The 14,627-nt window shown below is 32.9% G+C and overlaps 1 protein-coding gene across 14 annotated transcripts in view; it reads left to right on the top strand.

Moving 5' to 3' along the window:
- MEF2C (myocyte enhancer factor 2C) overlaps positions 1 to 14,627 on the top strand; it is a 172,486-nt gene that overhangs the window by 21,008 nt on the left and 136,851 nt on the right. The gene's annotated exons all lie outside the window — the stretch shown is intronic.

Raw genomic sequence — 14,627 nt, 5'->3', positions numbered from 1 at the left:
AGACACAGCACACTGTTTATTGTATTATTACATATTATGTGAGGATTTAAATTTAATACTAATGTTATCTTCTTCCCAGAATAAGGCTATTAATTCTTAAAGGAAATTTTATACCTGAAACATTTCCGACTATTCTAGGTCCAGTAGTTATCATTTTTTGGAAAAAGCTCTTTTCTTCACAGTGTAGGGATGTGTGTCTTTTGCATAAAATACCTTTATATGTAAATGCTGACAGTATAATAGGTAGAATCAGGCTCTCTGCCAGTTCTTTAACTGGTCCTCAGTGGAGAATTGCTTTGACACAAAGTGCATTCTACCATTGTGAATCTGATACTAACTCTAATAGTCACTGTCTTGTGAAATGGTTAGTGACTGCATATATTTACTAAGTGCTATAAAGGGAACTCCAGCCACCTCATTATACCAGTCAAAAAAAGTGACCAGCCTCTTATTCACTGGCACCTTGCAGTGGAATTGTGGTTGCAGAGTAAAGATGTTTATGCAGAGTATAATAACTCCAATCCCTGGAGACTTGGAAGGACATGGAAATGTGACCACCTGTGAACCCCGTTTAACCTCTGTATTGCATACTAAGTTTAGCTTTAAATAGATTAACAATCTCCAATTCTCCAATTTGAAACTAAAACATCTTACTTCATTTTTAAAATACCAGTTTTGGCTAGTCTTTGAAAATGCTCAGTATGTACCAATCTGGCCCAAGCATTATTTTTGTTTTTCCATCAGTTTCACTTAAATATAATGCAGTTAATGAACCATATTTTGTCTCCCCATGTATGCATAAAATTCTTAAGTTAAAAGAAGTAGTTCTAAAGCAAGTGGATTCAGAACTTGACAGGTAAAATGAGATATGCCTAGCTAATATCCCATCTCAAGAGGAAAAAAAATCTCTAAAATCAAAAATCTCAATCTATTTGTTGGAAAGTACATTTGGCTATATAGTAGACTACAAACTCAATTCTAAAAGTTTTCATCAAAGCACACTTTAAACTCAATGTTTAAAATATGATTCCCTAGTCATGTTAAGGAGACAATAATTGGCAGTTATCTTTGCTTCAAGTTTTACTAAACTTTATAAAAATTTACTGTTATTTGCTAATGCAATTCACAAAGCTTTGGAGTATTTGTGACATATTTTCCAGACTTCTTACAAAAGACAGTATTTTCCTTCACTCATTAATTACGCTATTTACATTCTGATTGCTGTGTATGCATGTCAAAGACAATATTAAAGACCTAACTTTTATTAAATATTAATTTGTTTCTTAGGTTTAAATAACAATGAACACTTTATATTAAAAAGTCAATTTTCCACCTTTTCTGAGCTGTTCATACTTTAAAAGTATGCAGTCACATATATTATTAACTTTTCAAAATAGAAACGTATAACATTAAATACATGAAATTTAAATAACAAGGACTTTACTGCACCTTGTGTCTTTTATTCTTTAGAAACATACTCGGTTTTCAAAATTTGGTGGAAATGGTTTATTCCAATAGTGAAAAGGACTGTCTATTGATTCAAAATTGAATACTGAAAAGGCATCATGTTTTATATTTTTCAGATTTCTATGTATTTCTTCCTTAGCCCTCACTTTTACACCGAGTAAATAAATTGAATAGCACTACAAGCATATCTTTCTAATAAATGATTTATTGTATTAAATTTCTTTTATAAAAAGCTGAGCTAAATAACTCCTTGGCATATGTTAACATTATATTTCAAAACTTTCTTCTGTTTATTGTATTATGTTTTGTGGTTTTATTTCCCAACACTAAATGCGGTATATCTTCAGTCTATGAAATCTCAGAAAGTGACAAAAATGGGGAAATAACTGTGCAGCAACACTTATGCTCATAATAACAACAAAAAAAAATAGTTATTAAACAGAGAACCCTGGCTTCAGGGACATGATTCAAAACAACATGGGAGAATTTCCTATGCAATTAAGGGTTACAGAATGGACTTTAGAGAGATTATTACTAAAGTTATACTTTTTTTCAAAAGCACATCCTTAGATCACACCAGGCAGATTAATATCTAAAATTTATAAAAATGCACATATTCGTTTTATGAATATAGTGATTGCCTGGACACAATGAAAAGATTTAATCACTGATGTTCACTCTGCGTGCTGCATGTGGAAGGATAGGTGATTAAGATCCCCGACCTCAGCACTGTACCTTAATCTCATGGGCGCGTGGACTGCCCTGCACTCAGTAAAGCCTGACTGTTCACCGAGATCTGTCATCTTTAGGAAATCAAACCAGATTACAGAGGCGATTCACAAAACCAGGAGCAACAACAGAGTCTGTGCACCTTACAAAAGGCGGATTACGCAGTTCACATGTTATTTTGATAGGTCAAAGATAAAAGCTGATTGTTGAGGAATAGCAAGACACTCCAATTTCAAATGATTGCTAGATAAGTATACCACAACCCTGTTGCTTCATCATTATGAAGAGCCATTCAAACAATAGAAAACTCAGTTTTCAAGTAACAGGCTTTCAGTAGTGAAGAAAGAGAAAACATGTCCTTTATATATATACCTTCATTGCTTAAATTTTTAAGTTCCATCACTTCTTTATGAACAGACATCAAGTTCTGGCTGCTTATCTGAAGCAGTTATCATAAGGTTTAAATGCAGTAGGCATTTTCAGAGGCGTTCTAGAGAGCACAAAACAAAATTTGCCAGAAATAAAACATACACTCATGATATTGAATAACTGAGCAGAAAATTCATAGTAGTCAATAGCCATTATGTTATTCTGTTCCCAAATACATTCTTCATAAAAATGTGTAATTACATAGTTATGAATCCATACATTTGAAATATATCTTGATAGGTGTTTATTGGTCAAATTATATGTATTTCATGAATGTGATGTACAGATTATTCTTTACAACAAAATATGATGTTTTGAGAGTTTATTTCAGAGAATCAAGTTTTGGTTTACATAATAACATTTTGAAAACCCCAACTTCTTACACATCCACTCTACAGTAATTTCTTGCTTCTTTAAAAATTGAAGTCCTTTTTTACCCAACTGATGCCTCCTAGTGTTTCACACAATAAAACACTAATGAGTCACCCATAAATGTAAACATTGCATTTTCATTGCCTACATTTTCTGTGATACATAAAATTAATATTTATGTGTTTAATTTTCTGTGCATTATTATAAGATAAGAAATTCTATTGAATGAGATGTTTCATCTGAGTGGATTTGTGGCACACACTTGCAGCTTTTCTTTGGCCATAACAATATCTTACTAAGTTTTAATAAGTTTATTACCTTGAGTTCCAGTTTATATATTCACTGTTTATATTCACTCTTATTCTAAGTGAAGAGACATAGGCGGAATAGTAGAGCTTCCATTTTGTAGGCCTGGAAACTGTATAGCTGAGTTTGTCGGGGACTGCCTGATGAACATACTGCAAGGGGACTAACCATCTTATTTAAACATTAAAATATTTTAAAATATATAAAAATTTGCCTACTTTGTGTCTTTATACTTGCACATTTCTATGTGAAATGGAATAAAGAAAAAGAGTTTAGAAAAATAAAATTAAAGATAAATGCACAGATTTCCCACAAATACGGAGTATATCACTTTATTAGAAAATAACAAAAAAAAACGTGCCTAGCGAGTGTATTATTCTACATCATAGAAGGAAGACTTGTTAGAACACAACTTCTCATGATCAGCAGATTGTCTTAATGAGGTAGAAGTTAGTGGATATCAACTTTGGTGTGAGTTTTCTGTCATTAGTGTCATGAGCGTAGACTTTCAATACTTCTGCCCTTCTATGATTTCTAACAGCTTTCAGATTGTACTTATTTAGATGGATACTTTAACTTCTGAATATTTTTTCTTTAAAATATTTATGAAAGGAAGGAGGCATTCCCCTAATGGGTCTAAAATTCAAGGGATACACTCAAAAACCTGTAGCATTTGTGGGTCTCTTCTTGAGTTGTTATACAACATACATGTGCACAAAAATAGTGACAGATTTCTTCCACTGACACTTACAAGTGGTCTCAGCATCCAAATGTAGATACTAGAGTGAACATAGTTCATTTCTATTACCTATGTGTGTGTCATTTAGTTCTCCTGATTCAAAACACATAACATTTTAACAATATTTGATTCTCATTTAAGATTTTCTAATTTGGTCAATAATAGAGTGCTATTACAATTCTGTGCATGTTGGACACATTTCAAAGAATGTAAGGGGGTGTGTTCCTTTCATTTAAGGAAGCAAACATGTAGAAAGGGGTGGACTTTTCCCACAAGAGCCAGATTTCTTCCCTTGGAGAATTGAAGCAAATATGCAGTGTGTAAGTGAATAACAGCATGAGAAAGAAAATAATTTCTAATGGTCTGCTATAGTTAGCAAAGAAACTGTTAGGTTTTTTTTTTTTAAAGCAGTTCTTATTGATAACCTTTCTCACACTGAATGCTGAAAAAAGTCTATGAAAGTTTGTAATTTTAATATTGAATAACTTCTGTAAAGTGCACTAGAATTAATTTTGCTCAAAACAAGAATTCAATAGTAACTATTGCACAGATATATTGAGGCATAAAGAAATAACGGGAGCTAGAAGAACTCATTCCCTACCTCTCTCTTTCAAGAATAAGTAGATATCATCAGTGTTCTTATGTTAGTTGTTTTTGTCTGTGCAAGAAAAATAATTAAAATTCTGTAACAAAGAAGACCGTTGTAAAAAATAAGATTATAAAAAAGATTATGCAATATAGTATTCTCTCTTATTTCTTTGATACTATTTTAACATTAACTGCAAAAAGAAAAGTAATGTTACTATTGAGTATGGAAATTATACCCGTTATATAAATTCATGTATTGGTCAGGTGATAATACCAGTAACATTCATTTGTCATCACCATAGTGTACTTTTTGTACATTGTCGTTATATTACCCAAGTTAAATCTATGTATTTATTTTTTAAATATAGCCAGTGTAAATAAAGTTCAAAGTACATATGAAGAGAATCTTTTGAGGACATTATAAAGAAAATTGGTGACATTATAAGCGATAAAAACAGTAAACCTATTACAGGCAGATTTCTACAGGAATCATTACTCTTTAATAATGCAGATGTTATAGAGACTTTATTAATTCTTAATGCTGTAAATTTTAAATGAATGGAGCAATGTTGTTCATCCTGCAAGTGGTTGCGATTCATGTAGAATGACAGTGCAGATTTTCTTGTAATGATTTAAATGAGGTACCTTAAACTTGTTTTTAGAGACTGGAGAAACTGATCCCTGGTGAGAACCTATTTTTTCCAAAGAGCATCCTGAGCATGGACTGGTTTTCCTCTTGTACCTTGTTGTCATAGATAAGATACACGTGAAGAATTCATAAAAATTGTTCTCAGATACTATGGGTCTCTAGCATACAGGATTTAAAAAGCGATGGATATGGTCCTTTGATAGAATGAGAAGTGTTTTTTAAAATAGCTACAACCAGCTCTTTTTTTCACACATCTGTGTTTTCAGCAAGTTAGAATGATAGCAAGAGAATGCATCTTTCTTCGAACCGCGAAGATAGGCAGCTTTGGCTTAGATATGCTTATTTATTTGCAAAATTAGAAAGTAGATTTACTAATGTAAATAAGTGGGGACAGACAAGAAAATTAGTCTACTATTTAATAGAGTAAACATGACTTCTTTAAACCTCCTAATTAATTGTTGACCATGCATAAGATGTGCAACCAAGGCTTAGTATGGAAGGCTGGTATTATTGCTTAATGTAACATGAGGCATTGGGATTTCTTTAAAGTAATTTTGAAGATGTGATTATTTAGCAGAAATATTCACTGGAGCATTTTATTTTTAGAAACCATGGTCACACAAGGAAGCCTTTATAGGACCGACTACCTAATTGCAGTCAAAAATCTCTTTAATGAATGAACACACACACACAGAGAACAACACACATTTTAAGAAAATAATGGCCCTGTATTTTTCAATTATTTTGCCACGTTCTTTATATCCAATCAGAATGTACATGTCTAAGCAGATGTTTTAAGTTATATCCTTCATGTAGGTGAGTCTGTAAATGTACCATTTAACTTAAATGGTTTTGTGGGAAGGTAGTTTGAGGAGTTTAAAAAAAAAAAAAACCCTCCAGTTACTATAGTTTCAGCTCATTCTTTTTAAAAACAGTAATTACACTCAGGATAAAGAAAGAAAAATAAACTCTTTTAATTCTTTGTAACATCCACAGTTTCTGAGGTAGAGCTCGGGTGTATTTTTATTTCTGAATATGCAGGGCAGGTACTGGCTGCAGAGCGACAAAATGAAAACTTCCTGGCTGCAGACCAGATACAGTGCACAGTGCCACATCATAAACTTCCCCTCTTCTGTCTCGGAGTGATTTCAGCCCGAAATAATGTCCTTTTTTCCCCTTGCGTAGGCTAAGGAGCAGAGGGCCTTCTTCCTGGGCAATGGCTTTGGGAAAGGAAAAGCAGAATGTTTCCCCTCTTTAACTTAAAAATTCTGCCTCTTAAATCACTAAGACGTTAACTGCAAAGTGGATTCAGTATGTTTCCTTTCTCTTCCCATATAGCAGTGTAGAATGCATAAAACAATAGGTGTAAGATAGAAAATGAGACCTCTTCCCAACCCCCTCTTCCAGCACACGCAGACCTAGTCAGATATCTGTATTTTTTTGTTTTGCAGAGAAAAATATAATGGTTTCTTTTCAATAAGGCCTGTGCATTATATTCCAGATATGTTAGGTCATTTTGTGATGCAAATTAATGTGGAGTGGTTTTTTTGTACTTATCTCGGGAAATAGCAATGTTCTACCACAATATGTGACACTACAGTAATTTTTATTGATAAACACTCCCAGTTTTAATGATTACTAGGTCAAAATACAGAGTACAAAGAGAGAAAATGTGGGTTTTAGTTTTCAGATTTGGTTTATGTTCTTCATTTGAAAAGTACAATGTAAGTTATGTGCTTATTACCATACAAAATAAATCAACTTCTAAATATTTGCATTAGTATTCTTTGCATTTGAAACTTTAGTCTGAAAACTCATAGTTCTCCTTGTAAAATGAAAAATTTGTTATAACAGTCTTTAATTACCAGTTACATTTTCAACCGATACCAATGTGATTTTTAAATATCTCATTAAAAAATAATTTTTAGCAGTCATGGCTCCTTTCAGTTAGTAGCAGAATTCTCATTTGTGTAAAGTAGACAAATTATTGCCAGAACACCTCTCTAAAACTAGCTTCCTCTTGTAGAAATGTATGAAGTGGGAGTCTTAAGTAGACCAACAGTTACATGTAATTTAATTTTATTTCTCTTTAAAATAGATAAGAGATCATTTTAATTATGTTTAAATATCTAGCAACTATTTTTCTGTGGCTGCAAGTGTTTCCTAAAAAAGTATCAAGAAATTATCTTAAAATGTAAAAGGTAGCTCATAACAACATGATCACAATGACCTATTCTTGCCAAAGGTGTTATGAGCAAAGGCCCTATACCTGGCACACTTTCAAGGCTCCTTAGCAAGGAGAAAATATGTTAAACTTTTTTTTTTTTGCATATAGTAATTTACATAGGACTCTGTAATTTTCTGACATTTATTTCTTACAAAATTAGACATTCTATTTAAAAATCCATTTTCAACCTTTAAAATTATGCTTTCATTTAGGATATGGTATGAGACTTCTTTATCTTCTTGGGATTATCCCGAACTGTAGGATAATTTGAATCATCACCACTTGATAAATATTGTTAGACACATTGTAAAGTTCAATTGTTTAATATGTGTACTGAATAAAATATTTTAAATAGAAAATGGATCATTTTGCTATTCAAATTATAAAACTATACCTGATTAAAACATGAATCTCTTGGAGATTTCTGTAGTAGGTAATTCTCTGGGCAAAAATTTTTAAAATTTTAAATGACCAATAAATTACCAAGTACTTTTTTAAGGTGCCTGATTTCCATTCACATTTGAAGAACCTCATTAAGTTTTGGGTGGCCTTGAAGTAAAGGTTCTATGGTTGAGAAAGTAGGTTTTTTCACCCTTCTTCTGCAACAGTTCAAATGTTAAAAAGGTATAAATCCAGTCCTAATTCCATTAGGATTATTTTTCTTAACTAAGTGAAGACTAACGACCTAGCTATTTAAAAAAAAAAAAAAGTTTATCCATTCAATCATTTCTAGTATTTGTCCGAAGATGTCTCAGAGTCTTGTATAGGTTATAGGTTAAGGGAAAAAATTTGGCTACTTTTTTCTTTTCTTTCACATTTGAGTTTTTCTCCCCTTGCATAAACCAAAAAGAAATTCCTACGATGACATTAATAGATTTCTAAAGGGCCAGGTAAGATACTCAGTCCCATTGCTTATTTTCCTATGGCCCTTTGGTTGAAATGAATGGTCATTGTCCCTTTTAGGACTGTTCGATCTTTCTTGAGTTAGTGTGAGCTCTATGTGATTTTTTTTTCCTTCTCTCATTTTATAGCTTCAAAACTTAAAGAATTGACTTCATCCCTTTTTCCCCTCAGTTTTTTTGTTTTTGGGTTCTCTCCTGAGTTCCGGTCTTGCTTCAAAACATTTGGTATTGTGATAAAACAAGTATACTTTCAACTGGATTTGACTGCACATGAGATTGTAGAATGTCTCCTTACACTTGAAAGATTGATGTGGTTCATCAAGCCCAATGCTGTGTCTTGAAAGATCTCTAAACACTGATGTTGAAACAGCTAAGGCTACAGGATGATACCTTTGTAAGGAACCGCCAACAGCTTTAGAGTCAGTGGATGGCATAGCCACAGCAAAAATGCACAGCGTTGTGTAGTCTCAGGAGGTGGTATAGTTATCGGACTTGTTGAACCAAATTATGGTTTTCATGATGTTTGTGAAGTGTTGGGCCAAAACTCCAAGATGTGAGTGTGTGCATAAGGGAGGGGGGTGCTAAGTGGAGGAGAGCAGAGAGAGTGAGAGACAGAAAGCATGAGAGATTGAGATGAATGCAAGAGAAAGAGAAAATCAGTTCTCTTGATTTGCAAACATAAAAAGTTTGAAAACTCAGTACCATATTAATATCATTTGTTTAAATATACATACGTGTGCTCTTGAAGAAACAAGCCCTTAAGGTATAGAGAGTAGTGGTTAAGAGCAAAGACCAAAGTGGGTTCAAAATCCCATTTATTGGCTTATGGCTTTAGGAAGGTTATTTAACCACCAGAAAACCTCAGTTGCAGCATCTGTAAAATGGGGATGATAATACCACCCACCTTTTAGAGTTGTAAGAATTAAACAGGATGATACATATAAAAGCACAATGTAAGTGGTTAGTAATTAGTAAATTATCATAGCACTACACGATATTTTAATCATTTTTATCTTCCTCCCAATGATGATCACTTGGAAATGCTTGATGGGATAATTATTTTGAACTTTTTTGTCGATAATACTTTCATACCATTAAAATTGGGTTACTTTCAAGGCAAATCTAATTCTGATTCTGTTAGGTCAATGCTAATGACTACTAAGGAACAATATAGTTTTTTCTCCAAGAAACTCAAAATCTTTCATAGATCAGATGTTGTTAAATATATTATTTTTGGGACCAAAGAAAAACAATTCATCTATGAGGTTGTTGTTTTTTTTTTTTTTTTAAGATTTTATTTATTTACAGAGAGAGCAAGAGAGCACAAGCGGGGGGCGGGCAGCAGAGGGAGAGGGAGAAGCAGGCTCCCCGCTGAGCAGGGAGCCCAACACAGGACTTGATCCCAGGACCCTGGGATCATGACCTGAGCCGAAGGCAGGTGCTTAACCAACTGAGCCACCCAGGTGCCCCTCATCTATGAGTTTTAAAAGTCATTTATTGAAAGTTCTGAATTCCAGATAGATCATGGCTTAGTTTTGATAAAAGTTCAGTTTGGAGGAAGAGTTTGATGTACATAGAGTTATTAGGTGGTTTTTAACTGTAAAGACAGCCTCACCAAGAATTCTAAAGTTTTGGGTTGTTTTTTTTTTGTCATGGGTTTTTTAGGGTTTTTTGCATTAGTATTATCCACTTTTAAGGGATACATTAGTATTCTCTGTTTTTTTATTATCTTATTTTTTATTACCCAATTTTGATTGCATATGGAGACAGAATTAATTAATGAAGAGTGAGGATCATTTTACTCGTCTTTCTATTCCTTCACAGTCACTCTTGCCTATAATAGATATTCTAGAGATATTCGCTGAATAAATTAATGAACTGTATTTATTTGTAAAGATAAAATGCATTTTTTATTCAAATAGTTAAATAATAAGTAAATGACATTCCTATCATGCTTTTTTTTCCAGATTTAAGAGATTATTTATTTTAATTACAGTTTATCAACTGTGAGAGGATGAACAAATGAACTTATCTTGAGTATTTTTCTACATGTGAGAAGAAATATTAAGTAGTACAGAAAATGCAGAATTTTACCTGAGAATTACACTTTCTGATAACACAATTAAACAAATTTGGGTTGGATGTTGATGAAATGGGACTATTTCTGGTCTCAGAGGCTGTTCACCACTTTTTTGTTCAGCTTTTATATTCACTTAATTTTTCGAAGAAATTCATATTTTGGATGACTGATAATGTCAACGAGGCCTGTCCAGTTTAGACAGCCTGTGGAGTTGCATCCACTTGGAATTATTCTCACACTCTTGAATAATGCCCCTCTAGTGTGCACCTTGCATTTCAGTTTTCTTTTCTAGCCCTGTTTTAATGTAGGGCTAAAGAGTGCTCAGTGCAAGGAATACTTGCAGAGTGGACTTCCCTATGGTAAAACAGCATGGACAGCTCCCAACACTGCAATCAAGGATGCCTCTAAAAGCTTTAATTTAAAAATAATAATAATAATAATAAGTCTGCATGAAGATGATGGAGCCCTCTAAGGCACATGGGTTTAGAGAATTATTCCCATCTGCAACCCCCTCCCCCTGCTTAGTAGCCCTTTCCAGGGTTATGATTACTGGAAAATGGCTGTTAATCACCAGATTTTTTTTGACTGCAGCTGCTTCAGTCAGACTACTAATCTATTAAACAACTTTGTCTCCAGTTTAAAATTTGCATTGTATACTGTATAGAATAAATTTTCATTGTAATCAGAGCATCCAAGAGAACTTCCTGATATGATTTATAGAAGCACATTTGTTTTTATGGATGGACCTCTAGTGCCATTGAGCCAACTGTTTAAACAATACTGTGGTTGATCAGCATAAAATAAAATATTGTAGCACTAGTGAGTGTAAGCAGCATTTACAATAGTCACATTTGCAGAAATTTGGATTGTGGCATCTCTAGTACTTGGCAGTGTAATACCCACATAATTCAAAACTTAACCTAGATATTTAAAATTTGACTTCAACCTGACAGGATTTTTAGGAGTTTAACATTCTTGTACCAAACTGTGGTAGAGTGGTTTGGCCTCTTTTTCTACCCTAATACTTATTACATGTGCCATAATTTGAAGAAATAATCTAAAACCTGAGTCAATATTTGGTGCTAAAAAAAAAGGACAAAACAGCTCTAACTTACAAAGGACCCTTTAAAAACACATTCTTATATGTAAAATTGACAAGCTACAAGAGGTGGTTGGATGAAGTTCATCATGTTGGAAAGAATATTTCAATTAAAGTTGAGCACTTTCTCTTCCAGGTCTTTTTTTCTCCGTTTTTTATTTGCTGTGCCAAGGTATCCATGTGCGTTTTTCCACTGTCATCTGGCTCATTCCCAGCAGATGCACACAATCTGTTCCGCTGTCACTAACAGGGTTCGGTTTATGAAAAGAATGTGTCAGAACATGCCACTATAGTCACTTTTACAGGTTTTTTTTAAGAGTAACTGAGAATATATGCATTGCCCTAGTTTTATTGTACTCAGTCTTTAAGAGATTTCTAAGAAACTTTTATAATATTCATAGACCAAAAGCTTTCTTCTAAACATATTTTTGACCAAATATTTACTCTTTATTAAAAATAAAATTGTTAAAGTTCATAAACCTCTTTAATGATGAACAAAATGTATTGTATTTAAATTTAAGGATAGATTTTTATAGGAAGGTTTAAAATAAGACAGATTTTTTACAAAAAAACAAATTTTCAATTATCAAATTTACTTCATAATCATTACATACATACCTTATACTAAAACCAAACCTACTTCCCTACTCTAATCAAGCTTTATTTTAAAAATATTGTGATATACTATTTAGCATCATAAATACCAGTTATTTGACTTGAAAGATAATACTAGTTTCCTTAAGTCTTTGACATCATCAAATTAGACCAAAAGCATTTAAACTATCGAATAATTCTTATTCTGTATAGAGACACATTAAACTGTATAATCTCAAAATACTGTGACATTTTTCTTTTGAAGATATTCACATCATTCTAAAAGCATGGTAGGTAAATATTTCTGAACTTAATTTTTATTTATTAGGGTATCTCTACTACTATCAACCATTCTAAATAAAAATTCAGTTGTCTCCATAGAAAACAATTTCTCTGGTTTTATACAATTAACAACATCTGAGCAATGGAAACTTGCATTCATTCACTAGCACAATTTGAACTTTTAGGTATGTATGTGTTGTTAAGTACATACTGCATAAATATATGCACATGCAGATAGATAATGGACACATTTACTTTATGTATACAGATCATGATATTTAAATATGTCCCAGAATTGAAGATTTAAAAATGAACCTAAGTGCTAATTTTAGATTTTCTAAACAATTTTTGATATGAAAAGCAGTTCAGAGTTCAGGAGAATTAAATATTTTTTAATCAAAATTATAATTCACTTGAGCTAAAACTGAAAATACAGAAGCTATATTAATGAGTGGTCACTTATACAAATTAAGCATTAATTGTACGTATTTATATAGGAAAACTAGTTCTTAGATTTCTGCATAAAGAAAATTTGTGAAATACATTTTAAGGCATAATTTCTGTCCGAAAATTTTCTGATTATGAAACTGATACATTGTCACATGGACAATGCAAGCAATATAAATTAAGAAGCTTCTTTGCAAACACTTTGCACATTTAGCAAGAAAATAATTTACTTAGAACTCATTGGCTCTGTTGTCACATCATCTTGATTAATTGCTAAATAAATTTTCTTTCTAGAGTTGTATTAAATGATTGTTGTAGGAAATTTTCATAATGCCTAAAGAAAGAGGAATCCTTGTTTATTATATTTCAAATATAGCAATGTAATCATATCTATCATAAGTTGATTTTGTAATGTTTTTGAGGGTACATGTATGTAAGATGAGTGATAAAGGACAGTTCTGGAGTTCACTTTTTCCTGCGAACATTTTAATCTATCCATGACTTTATATGTCAGATAACTTTACTTTTTACCTAGTCTAGGTACTTGAATTGTTTTGTTTTTGGTAATCTTGAATATTTGCCCTAGGGATAAAAGCACTACTCTACACCAAGAATCACAGGTGGTGAACTAAAAGAATGTTTGGTCAACTCCCATGGGATGTCAGAGCCTCTTCTCTTCCCAGAGCTATCAGTAGTGGGTCTGGGGAAGAATTGCTGTTGCATATTACAAAATGGTAGATTTAGCCTCGCTAACTAACTTGCCGGTATTAGGACAGAAGTCAGGGATTAGAGAACCACCAGAATCTTTTCTTTTGCCACAATTTGATTATACATACAATCATTTGGAGACAAAACTCCATGGGCAAACGTAATTATACGTATTCTGAATGACTAATCCCTAAAATTCTCTATCACTCAAAGCGTAAATACAATCCTAAATTTCACTGGGAATGAAAAAAGCTTGCTCCTCTTAGTGAGATTCACAGAACTTAAAGAATATTTGGAAATATGGTTTACCCTCTGAAATACTTTTAAATACCAGATCTTCTAAAAAGGTAGGCTCTTTTATTTAATGATGCCTTATAAAGAAATAATCTGGGAGCGCGTGGCTGGCTCAGTCAGTAGAGCATGTGACCCTTGTTCTCAGGGTTGTGGGTTCAAGCCCCACATCAGGTATAGAGATTTCTTAAAAATAAAATCTTAAAAAAAAAAAATCTGGGCGCCTGGGTGGCTCAGTTGGTTAAGCGACTGCCTTCGGCTCAGGTCATGATCCTGGAGTCCCTGGATCGAGTCCCGCATCGGGCTCCCTGCTCGGCGGGGAGTCTGCTTCTCCCTCTGACCCCTCCCCCTTCTCAGGTGCTCTCTCTCATTCTCTCTCTCTCAAATAAAAAAAAAAATCTGATTTTTTTTTCCTAATTTTATTTTTAAAAATTAAGGAAAATGTGGTTTTGAAACTTAAATTTTTCCTGGTTCTCTAGAAAGTGAACTATGGGGCCAGTTTATCTCAAAAAAATTTTTTTTGGTTTCTATTCTTTTTTTATTCAAACTTAATTTTGCCAGTTGCCTCAATTTCTGACATGGGTGCCACACTTTTTTGTGGTTGGGAGGTAATTCTTTCTTTGCATTTGCTTAGTCATAGGTCTTTTTGGGGTAAAGACAGATTATTTTTGTGAAGCTGTCCCCAAAATATGTATTATTCATAGACTAAGAAACCCTT

This window comes from Mirounga angustirostris, unplaced genomic scaffold (assembly GCF_029215605.1).
Source record: "Mirounga angustirostris isolate CCGP_5_RB_7025 unplaced genomic scaffold, mMirAng1.0.hap1 SCAF_7, whole genome shotgun sequence".
In the NCBI taxonomy this organism is placed as follows: domain Eukaryota; kingdom Metazoa; phylum Chordata; class Mammalia; order Carnivora; family Phocidae; genus Mirounga; species Mirounga angustirostris.
This window is presented reverse-complemented; position numbering and strand designations above follow the sequence as displayed.